Source organism: Sciurus vulgaris, assembly GCF_902686455.1.
Source record: "Sciurus vulgaris genome assembly, chromosome: 8".
Taxonomy (NCBI): Eukaryota; Metazoa; Chordata; class Mammalia; order Rodentia; family Sciuridae; genus Sciurus; species Sciurus vulgaris.
The window spans coordinates 53,357,207-53,370,167 of record NC_136468.1 but is presented as its reverse complement, the minus strand read 5'-3'; positions in this window follow the sequence as shown (position 1 = coordinate 53,370,167).

The window sequence follows — 12,961 nt, the reverse complement described above, 5'->3', positions numbered from 1 at the left end:
TCAAATAATGTCTTGAGAGCAAAATAATTTTTCAGTTTCAGCCTAGACCTAAGAAATCCAAATAGGTATTATGCTGTGTTGCTAAGGGAATAATGGTAGGGGAAAAGTCTGTGTGTGTTTAATATTGGTGCATTTAGTTCTTAAATATTTTTGATCTGCAAGTGGTTGAACGTGTAGATGTAGAACCTGTGGATATGGAGGGCTGACTCTTCAAAATATCTGTGAAAGGATTTTCTTAAAGAGGTGACTGATAGGGGAAAAAAAGATATTTTTCTTTTCATTTACATTAAGTATATATGATTTTCCCTGCTAGCAGAGCTATTAAGAAGCTATTAACATTCTCTTGGGTAGCCAAATGGATCATGGTGCTGGTAAAAGAGTCCTGACTCCATGATTTTGGAAATAATGTTGTTTTTTACTGGAAAGCTAAATGCATTTGGATATGCTACTTCATCTTTAGAACTGTTTACCTGATACCTCCCCACCCCTGCTGTGGCAAAAAGTAAATCCAACTTTTTCAAGCTTCAAATTCTTTTCTTTAGTAGTGTCATAGATCAATAAAAATATTTTCATGTCCAGTTTGGCTAATTATAATTAGGGAAGATGGGCTCCTGTGTTTATATATTGGCCTAGATTGTACTTTGAAATTAAGTAGAAGATTCAAATATTTATTTATAGCCACCCTTCCTAGAATCACTATGACTGGTGGAAATATCAGGTCTGGGCCCTGCCAAAATTGAAATGCAAACCACTACCTAAACCCTCAAAGAATGCTTTATGTAAAACATTTTTAGTGTTATCATTTAAAAACTTTTAGAAGAATTATCCCAGATTTTCAGAATCTGAGTTTTCTCAATTTTTACATTAAAAAGTTCTCATGAGTGGATTTAATGTACGAGTTTCCATCACATTTTAAATAAGAAGAATGTAATTTCCAGCAGTACTGTGCATACGAAAATTAATTTAGTGAAAATTATATTGCTCAGATGCTATTGTATGGCACCTCCCTAATAAGATAGTAATGCAATCACTATATTTATCCAGAAGATTAAGAAATTGCAGACATCCTTTAGAGATGTCCTTCATGCCAGGGTGGGCATCAGTGAATCCAGAAAATTGAACACACCTAAGAAAGAAAAGCAAATCATCCCCACAGAAGCTACAATGTTATTTAAATTATTAGGATTTGTGTTAGACAAAGATGTCAAATTGAAAATCAGTAGTCTAGAACAAAAGCCAAAGAAATTCTAAATGCATATAAGGTCAAAGCCCTTTAGCAAACATTTCATTTTATGTGTAATGAATTTAAGTAAAGGAAGTTAAGTGATTTTTTTCAAGGTTACTAGACTACTTTATGACTAAACAGGTTATTTAAATAAATAAATCAACTGGGTTCAACAAAACAAAACCATAAATCCCAGGTTTTTAGTGATGTAGTATATATACATTAATAGCTATGATTATTTAAATTTTTCTTCGTCATATATTTTTTATTTTTTCATTATCGATTAAAATGTATACATTTTTATAATATACTTCAGTGCAGTAAAAACTATATTTAATATCAGAGGAAAACTCTTCCATTCTCCTCTTAGGCTTCACTTAGTTTGGAAAAGTGTCTGTTAAGCACAATAAAAATTCAGTGTATGAAAAAATGCAATATTTCAAGAAATCAAATCTTTAAGATTCTGATTATAAGCTATTTTCCATAGCTTGAATGGAATGCAAGAAATTCAGTTCCACATAATTATTTTTGTTGGTTTAATATGAGAATATTGTCACAACAGGACAATTCTCTATTTTAAGCCTTTTCTAAAATCACAATTTTATATGATGTGGTATTAAAAGACTACACGATTTGAAACCCACTATAAATGTACCACAGGGGACTCTCAATGAGGTAGAAAACATTTTTTTCAAGTCTGCTCAAATTATAACCAATTTTAAAAGTTTTCACTAACAAGGTACATAATATATCAAAGTTACATCTTCTCTGCACTCCCTGGAAGCCGTGCTGTGTAAAATAGAATTTGGACCTCGAACTTAATTTATCTCTATTTTTTCTTGTATTGGATTATAGTATATGCAGAGTTTCCATCAAGTAAATAGTATTTCTTTAAGTATCAAGGTACTTTTTTACTGAAATTTCTGTTTTTGCTAAACTAGTCTATATATTACATATATTTTATTCAGCAGAAGGACATAAACCTCTCCTACTAAAATCTAACTTAATATGATGATTTCTAAACCTCAAAAATCTTTCTATAGAATTAAAACAAAATTTGAAAGACCCAAACATTTGCTGAGATATGTCAAATTACCAAGATAGTATGTTCTCTAATATATATGTTTGTGTATGACATATAAATATATATTTACTTATGCTTCATATATATTCTAATACATGTATATATTTGATGAGGATACTTACGTTTCACAGGCATAACAGATTATGGAATTTCTGTCACTGAAAAACCAACAAATGACACAAATTCCACAGGCATTTCCATTTTGAATCATTAGACTCATCAGACATGTCTCAAAAAACAAGCTCATCCTCTCTTTCCTGGTAGCAAACTCCTTGGAGGATTCTCTGAAAGGCCAAGTATCTTTCATACTAGAAGCTGGTACCATGTCCCTGAAGACCTCAAACAAACATTGCCAACTTTAAGCTGATGGCTACTGATACTGTCAAATTGTTTGCAAATGCTACAGTTCTGCCTCTAGGTGAGTAGTATAATAATGGTATTAAGAAGTGTTAAGGATGTGAGTCAGGAAGCATACCAGAAAAAAAAATTCATTTCAGATCTTAAGAAGTAAAATATTTAGGATTTTATCCTGTTTTTACATATTTGGTTCCGATATAAAATCTCAAGATGAGTTAAGATCAACTGCCTCTCAATATCTGGGTTGTTATAAATTGCATTTCATATTCCTTTCTCTTTCTTTTAAAAGAATACCTATACCTAACTTATCTCACAGTTTGCACCTGTGTATTTTTATGCAATGTACAAAATCTTGCCAATTATTTTATTCTTTAAGAAATTAATATTCCTTTATTTATTTAGAAGTGACTTGATGACTGAGGCATAAATACATTGTAGTCTATAATAATTATCAGTTTGAAAAAGCAATACTATTGTGGAGTTTTAAGGAAAATTCTTTTCCTGAAGGGAAATAATATTACAAATTAAAATATTCCAGAGTCTGACTTATAATATTTGAAAAATTACTCAGAATATATTAGGAGACATAATGAAGACATATTAACACATCAACTTTTGACTGATTCAATTGCCCTAACCAATTACACAAATTCTCCAGTGTTTCTAGGTAAGATCCAGAACTGAGGAAAAGTGGAGAATGACAAGCCAAGCTACATTTCATTGATTTCATATCACTTTTCAGAATGTGTTAAATATTACAACAAGGAACAATGTTAATGGACTTTCATGTAGCAATTATCTTATTTCCTTTCAAGGACATCATGCAAAATTTACTAGAAGCTAAAATTGTAAGAGCTATTAATAGGGGAAGGGTTTCCATGAACACGAGTTTCTAAATGACCAAAGACAAGGATTATGATCTTGCCACAGAAACGTCAATAAAATAGAAAATGATGTGGAAGTTGGTTAGAGAATGTCTTTTTGTTGTTATAATTTGCTTTTATTTTGAAAGCTTTCCAACTGATAAGTTCAAAGAACAAGATAATGAACTTCATATACTATTTTTGACAAGTTGTTAACATCTCTGAACAGCCCCATGTCCCATTTCTCTGCCCCCTATCCATTCTCTCTCTTAATCTCTCTCCATATATATCACATATATGCACATAATACATGTATATATATATACATATACTCATGTTTAAACATACACACACGTATTTGTCTCTCTCTCTCTCTCTCTCTCTCTCTCTCTCTCTCTCTCTCTCACACACACACACACACACACACAAAATTTCATGGATAGAAAATTTGTTTTTGCTGTAGATCTTGGAAACCTCAGCATATGATATTTTTGCTTTCTTTATTAAGTGGAGACCTTTCAACTTTTCACGAAAGGAAGCACTTTCTTCTCTTTGGCATATTTGAATCACCAGCATCATGCTCTGCATATGCAGATATTTTAATCTGTTGCCAATCCAAGTATTGAAAAATGATATTTGATTGCAGTTTTAATTCATATTTCTATCTTTTGGAATAATTTGAGTGGATCTTTATTTTTGTTAAAGAAATTTTTCTGTTAGCTGAAGTCCTTTTTATTTTTCATTAGTTTTTGAAAATTTGTAGATTTTTCTAAATTTTTAAGAGATCTTTATAAATGGAAATATGAAATATTTATAATCAAGTTTTTCTCCTGTCTTTTTCACTTTTTCATATTTTTTCTATGAGTTTTCTTTTATTTTTAACTTTTTTAATAATAGTTTTATATTTTAAAAAAATTCATGAAGATGGTACAGTTTTCCTTATATCTGACACCCAGTTTTCCTTATTATGATTATCTTACATTAGTATGTTATTTTGTGACAGTTGATGAAGTAATACTGAAACATTCTGTTAGCTAAATCCCATACTGTATTCAGTTTCTATTTCTAGTTTTTACCTAACATGCTCCTTCTACTTGTGTGTCCCATCAGGATGCACATTTAGCTGTCGTAGTCTTCCTGGCTATTATTAGATTGTTTTCCAGACTTCTCCTTGTTTTTGATGATCTTGACAGTTTTTCAGAGTACTAGTCATATTTTCGTTTAGGATTTGTCTGATATTATTTCCACGATTAGATTGAGGCATTGACTTTTAGGGAGAAAGAACAGAAGCAAATACCACTCTTGTATATCATCATATACAGGGTACATTATCAGTATGACTTGTCCCTATAAATGTCAACCCTGAACACTGGCTGAAGAAGCATTGACCACATATTTCCACAGGAAAGTTATCCTCCTCCTCCCTTTCTTACCATTCTTATCAGAAAGAAGTTATTATGTGTATCCCACACTTCAGGAGTAGAGAGTAATGCTTCATCTCCTTGAAATCAAAGTAACTATGTAAACTGGCTTGGGCATTTTTACTTTATACTTTGAAATAAACTCCAAAACCACTTTATTTTGTTGTCCAGATTGTTCTACATGTGGTCATTGTGAGATCTTTTATTTGGTTCCTGTGCCTTTTTAACTCCTTCACATAACACATTTTATGATTTCCTGAATACTTCCTTGCTTTCTGGAGCAACAAGTTGCTTTAGATTCATTGGGTATATTCCAAGCTCCAACTCTACAATTAGCCATTTCTACAAAGAGCCCTAGCTCTTTTTTATTGAAAATTAAATTAGGAGTCAAGATCTGGATGCATACTATGTTCACTGCTACTAGAATGCCATTCTTTCCTAAGTACTCTCGGTTAAAAAGACAAACAAATCCCCTTAAATAAGCATATTGATAAATCTTTCTACACATATCCATTTCTTATGTCTTAAGGTAAACATGAGTTATACTTATGCCTTCAGTTCAAATACATTATCATCTGGATCAATCTAGACTTTTTGTTCTTACATAGCTGGTTCCTCTCATACCAACAATAGAGAAACCTGTCTCCCATGACCTACTGAAGTAATTTTTTAATTTGTGTGTATACATAGTAGTTTCAGAATTGTTAACCCACATCCCTGTATGACAGAACTCTATCAACTCAAGTACAATGCTTATAAACAGCTCTTTTTGACATTAGGCTTATAGTTTCTATTCATTCCCAAAGTTGCTTAGGTCAGCATTCTTTGTTCCCACCCATTTCAGTGAGGTTTTAAAGCATTTGCAATGCATTAGACTCTTGTGTTCTATTTTACTTTGCATACTGGATCCTCTGACATGCTAAATCATTTTTAATTCACATACATTAAGATTCACTTTGTGTACTCTAAAGTTCTATGCATTTTGGCAACTGCATAATACCAGGTATGTAACATTACAATACAATAGAAATAGTCTTGTTTTTTGACCTAAATAAAATTCAATTTCATCTTTCATTTAACTTTGAAGCTGCTCCATTCTTTTGTGTATATGTGTGTCCACTTTTTAAAAATTCTATTTAGTTATGAAACAATACCAGGATACACCTTGACATAAACAAAAGAGCATGGAATAGTTTGACCACCCTGAAAACATGCCTTGTACTTCATCTATCCAACCCTCTTCTCCCCCACCCCACTGGCACTACTAATCTGTTTAGTATATTCATAATATTTAGTATGTATATAATTTTTACCATATAAATTGAGTCATACAATATATAACTTTTCAGGTTAGCTTCTTTCATGTAGCAATATGTACTTGATTTATTTTGGCGGGGTATCAGGGATTGAACTCAGGGGCACATGACCACTGAGCCACATCCTCAGCCCTATTTTGAATTTTATTTAGAGACAGGGTCTCACTGAGTTGCTTAGCCCCTTGATTTTGCTAAGGCTGCCTTTAAATTTGAAATCCTCCTGCCTCGGCTTCCCAAGCTGCTGGGATTACAGGTGTGTGCCACCACACCCAGCTTCACTTAGCAATGTGTACTTAAGTTTTCCCTATGTCTTTTTATGGCTTGATAGCATTCCTTTTTATTACTGAATAATATTTCTTTGTATAATATTCCATTATATGAATAACCCTAGTTTGTTTACCTGTTCACCTATTGTAGGACATCTTGGTCACTTCATGTATTTGACAATTAGTAATAAAGCTACTATATACATTCGCATGCAGTTTCTATATGGGGTGTGGATCTAAGTTATCAGATTAGTTGGATAAATATCTAGGAGCACATTGCTAGATTGTATGGTAACATTATGCTTAGCTTTATAGGAAACTGCCGAATCATCTCCTAATGTGGCTGAATCATATTGCATTCTTACCAGCAATAAATGAGAAGTTCAGGGGCTATACAGCCTCATCAACAATCAGTATTGTCAGTTTGTTTCACTATACCCACTCTAATAGATGTGTAATGAGATCTTTTTTGTTTGTTCATTTGTTTGTTTTATTTTTACAGACTGCATTTTGACTCATTGTACACATTTGGGGTACATCATTTCATTTCTATGGTTGTGCATGATGTAGATTCATAACATTCATGTAATCATACATGTACATAGGGCAATGATGTCTGTCTCATTCCACCATTTTTCATACCCCGCTCATTTCCCTCTATGCAATCTAAAGTTCTTATGGTTATTTTCATTTGTAGTTCTTTAATGACATATGACACTGAGCATCTCATATGAAATTTCATTCATAAATTTTTAAGATTTTTTGTATATATAGTACAAATATAGTAAGATTTTTAATCAAATATGTGTTTCTCAAATATTTTCTCTAAGCCTATGATTTGCAGTTTTCATCTCTTAATGGTGGGTTGGTTTGTTTATTTCAGATCATAAGTTTTTCATTTAAAAAGTCCAAGTGTAGGTAGAACTCAGTCTATGTTATCAAATTTTTGTCAAAAAGTCAGCATTTTGATTTATTTATTGTATTAATAAGATTTTTCCCTATTGTCTACCTCATTGGGCTTCTATATTCATTATTTTCCTTTCATTTTCTAGCTATTTGAGTTGAAGATAAATCTTATATATTCTATTCTTTAGTTCTTGATTAATATAAGAAGTTAGGACTGAGAATTTTCCTCTGACTGCTATTTATATGGTATCCAAAAGATTTTAATGAAGTTTTCTGTATCACTTTTGTCAGAAATTTTGAAAATTCAATTTTTATTTCCCTTTTACCTAAATTCAAGAGGGTTTTTACATTTTCAAATTAAGGCAACTATTGTTTTTTATTTTATCATTAATTCCTAATATATTGCATTATGATATGAGAATGTTATTTTCACTTTTTCTGATTTATAGAACATATTGTGGTCAATTTTTATAAATGTTCCATTTGCTCTTAAGAAGTTTGATGCATATCTATAAGACCTCCTCATTGCTTATATTGTTTTGAACTCCTAAATATTTACTTGTATTAGTTTACTTAACCTATATTGGATAAAGAATGTCATTTTAAAGTCTACTTTGTTTCTTCTACATTGCTCTATACTTCCCATTTATCGGCATTATGAAGATTTTGCTATCTATTTGGTACATAAAGATCCATACTGTTTAATTTTCAATGTTCATTTTGACTTTTAATTTTTAAAGTTTTCTTCTCCCTCTGCTACTTTTGGGCTGCTTTCTACTTTGCATCATATCAATATCTCCACCTCTACTTTCTTATGGTTTGCATGTGTTTGCTGTACCTCTGCCATTACTTAATTTTTAACCATTCTGAACCCCTTTATTTTAGAAGTTAATTGAATTTTATCCACCAATCCAAAAATCTTCCATTTAATAAGTTACTTAAGCTAGTGTATATTTATTAATATAATTCATGTTTAACATCAAACTGTCATACTATTTTGCATTATATTTATTGTGTGTACTTTTATTACATTTACTATTTCTAATTATATTCTTTTATTTCTTTGCTGTTTTATTGTATTAATTTTGCTGTTTAGCAAAGTATGTATCTTGCTGTAGGATTTATCCAGTTATACTAACACATTTTAAGATGACTTAAGTCCTTTCTTTTCTTAAGCTTCTAATATTTCTTTTTACTCTAATTTATTATCCTTGTGACAATCAATTAGCCCATTTGACTTTTTTTTGAACCTTCTACTTTTCCTTTTTCCTTCTATTCACCTTCTAAATTTTATTGGTATTTTTGTCTACTTTCCTCAACATAGTACATTAACATACTGGCCTTTAACACTTGTCTTCACCGTAATTTTATTCTTATATTTCTACTTAAAGAAACTGAATGATTAGTCAATCCTTTTGTTCAAATTCCCTAGTCATATCTCAGACAAATGAAGCTCTTTATCTTTAGGTGGCTCACAAAGGGCTCATGAATACAGTATTTCCTGATTATTTACATGGTTGAAATATGTTATATAGCCTTAACATGTTAGGAAAACCACTACTGGAAATAAACCTTAATGCACATTTTCTTTCCTTTAATTCATTAAAAATCTTTACCATTGTTACTTCATAATTTTTACTGAGATTGAGACTTTTCCTACTTAAAAGATAATAAGCTACCAGCTACTAGTTTAAAAATATTGAGAGAAGACATGAAATTCTTGGTCCAGAGACAAAGAACTTTATTACTCCTGGGACAACAAGAAGCATGAGCACCAGCATATTTGTATCACTTCCTCTTGTCCATAAGTTCTACTGGGATGATGCAAGTGGTCCCAATGAGTGCCTGAACACAGATTTAATTGTATTAAAGGAAAAAAATCTTGAGTTTAGGAAATAGGCTAATAGGCAAGCCTAGGATAATAGGCATACCTGCCCTTTGCTGTATAGGGAGATGCTATCCCCATCTTTCAAGGCTGTTTGCTATGCAAATATCCTAAAAAAGATAGTCTGGAACAAAAGATAGCACCTCTGCTTTGAAAGATAGGCAGAATTATATTCCATTGTGTATATATACCACAGTTTCTTTATCCATTCATCTGTTGAAGGGCAGCTAGGTTGGTTTCCACAATCTAGCTATTGTGAATTGAGCTGCTATAAACATTGGTATGGCTACATCACTGTAGAATGCTGATTTTAAGTCCTTTCGGTATAAACCGAGGAGTGGGATAACTGGGTCAAAAGGTGGGTCCAGTCCAAGTTTTCTGAGAATTCTCCACGCTACTTTCCAGAGTGGCTGCACCAATTTGCAACTCTACCAGCAATGTGAAAGTGTACCTTTTCCCCCACATCCACACCAATAGCTATTATATTTTGTGCTCTTGATAATAGCCATTCTAATTGAAGTAAGATGAAATCTTAGAGTTGTTTTAATTTGCATTTCTCTAATTACTAGAGATATTGAACACTTTTTCGTATATTTATTAATCACCTATATATCTTCTTCTGTAAAGTGTCTGTCCAGTTCCTTGATCCATTTATTGATTGGGTTCTTTGTATTTTTGGTGTAAAATTTTGTGGGATTGGAGAATATCATGCTAAGTGATATTCCCCAAAAACCAAAGGCTGAATGTTTTCCCTGATAACTGGATGCTGATATATAATTGGGGTGGGGGCCTGGGGGGTAAAGAAGAATTTTAGATTTTGTAGAGGGAAATGAGAGGGAGAAGGGGTATGAAAAATGGTGGAATGAGACAGATATAATTACTCTATGTACATGTATGATTACATGAATGATATGAATCTACATTGTGCACAACCAAAGAAATGAAATGATGTACCCCATTTGTGTACAATGAATCAAAATGCAGTCTGTAAAAATAAATTTAAAAAGAATATTAGCATGAGGGAAATTACCATAAAAGTAGACTATTTTGGCAAAATTTCAGTCCTTTTAATAATACCTCAGTTTTGCTAACTGGGTTTGCATGTCCAAAAAAAAAAAGAAGAAGAAGAAGGAAAGATAGGCAGAAGCAAAGGAGATTCATATTTAATTGTTTCTCAAAATTACTTTGATTTCTACTAGTAACCCAATTTCATTGATACAAAAGAATTCCTAGAAATCATGTTGGTGTCAACTTTCTTATTGAATCCTTGGATATTTGACTATAAGTCTATATTACAGCTTACAAGAGATAATTTTACAAAAACTTATATGAGTCTCAAAGCTCCTCTCCCTCTAGTATAGTTAAGAATCCTTCTGATTTACTATCTCTCTTGACTCTATAAGATGTTGTCGTATATGACATAGCAAACAACAGGAGAATCACCATGAGAGTTGGAGAGTTTACCTGGAATTTACATTGCAACTTATTCTCATGACCATTCAACTAATACCCAAGACACACCTAGGAACAATAAATTCAGAAAGTCTGGGTCTAGGTAGTGGACAGTATGATATTTTAAAGCTACTCAGTGATTCCAGTGTGCTGCCAATGGTAAAAATGAACCCTGTTCCCAGACCAAAAATAAAATCTAACTATCTTAGGAATAAAACTTGAAGATCTGTAGGAGTTGTTCTTATTTTAAGAGAAGATATTTTAATGCCTTATTTTTCTCCTTGATATTGAATACTTTTCTTTGTGTGTAATAAAGACTCGAGAACAGAAGAATAATTATTTTTTATTTAAGACACTCTCAAATACTATAGGCAAATTCTTCAGTAGTTTGGCTAATAACAGAAATAACAGTGTTTAAATTCTCAAACCAAAGTTTCATGTGGGTGGGGAAAAAAGAGATATTTTAAACTTCAAAATGAACATGATTTACTCTGGAAGCCACAGCTATTGCAAAGCACTTAAAATTACTTCAGACAGTCTATCAGATCACTTGGATGGCTAAACATTCCTCACCCTGCAATTTGGGAAAAATGGGTACTACAAAGTAGAGAAGTCACAGTGCTTAGCTCTTAGCTTTAGATGAAGAGTTACATTGTTCCTTTTATGAAAAAAAAAATGTATGTGCTTAAAGCATATCTTTACAGGATGCTAGCCAACTCACTTTGCCAGAGATACATGCAGCTAAAATTGCTTCCTTCTCACTAATACTATATAATCAGCATTTTCCTGATAGGCATACGTTTTGAAGAAGCCCTCAGATATACACTGAATTACTTTGTGAATAAAATATTTAGTCTCCTTAGAGCTCTCAAACACAACCTTGACTTATTGACTCCAAAGCTGCTGACTCTCCACGGTTCAAGCCAGTAGGCTTCCCATATGGCTTTACCTTTAATGATAAGTAAAGCACTTAGCTACCCCTAAAAGACTAGTATAAACTGCCATAAAATGTATAAAATATCTGTGAGGGAGCATAAGTGAAAATGTTGCAAAACCCACTGAAGAAGTATATACAGACAATCAAATTCCATTGTAAGGGTATCAGCGTAGACACAGAATGCTTAAAAAATAAAATGCACAAGTGTTATGTGAGGACTGGTATATTTAAAAACTGTACAAAGACTACCAAATTTATGACAGCAAGAATTTAAATAATCTTGAGTTGTATTCATATGCCATCTATTCCCAAAGAAATTCAAAACATCATAAATTCAAAACATTTTAAAGATCACCAAATGTTACACAACCAGAAATGGTATACTGTTACTAAGCTCATATTTTTACAGAAAGGAGGTCATGGAAAATTGATTAATGGTCCAAATAGATTACTACATGGAGTGAGACAAGCATTTTTATACATGTCAGGTGATTTGGCAAAAGCAGCTAGGTAAGTGTATAAAATAAGGAATAAATATAATATACATATTTACAAAACCTCCTAACTTATTACTATTGAACAGAAAAAAAAGGTTGATTTAAAGAGCTAATATTTTAGCAAATATTTAGCTAACCCTCCTTCTAAATGCTCTTAGTTATCCTTGGATTAAGAAAGACCAACAGAGAGATACTGAGAGAAATGCTGTCACTGAACACTGTTTTTTCCTATCAGTTTACTGACAATGCAAATACTGCTGAGGACAAAATCTCCACTACACAAAGTGCATACTCAGTATAAATGTTCACTGAAAATGATATCAGCACCACACAGTGTTTTCTTACTCTATGAAAATGCTCTCTAAAAACAATCCTTCCCATAATGGACTATACTGTTTTTGTTTTAAAGACAAATGTCAGTGATAATTATTCCTCTGCATCAGTCACTTGAAGGTGCAGAGCTAGTGATTAATTTTTACTATAGGAATGCAGCTTACCTACAGACCCATGTTATGGTTACTACCCTTTTCCTCATTTGTCTTGGTTTACCACAGCCATAATAAACTTTCGTACTTTAAAAATCACATAAAAAAATGTAAAACTTGAAAAGAGCAAAAGAAGAATACATAAAACTTTTCATGTTTTTAAAATTTCTGAAAGTTCAAAAAATCTAAAAGCCTATGTCCAAGCACTATACTTTATACTAAAAATAGTATGTTTTAATTTTGTAGATGCCAGTTTATTTTGTTTCT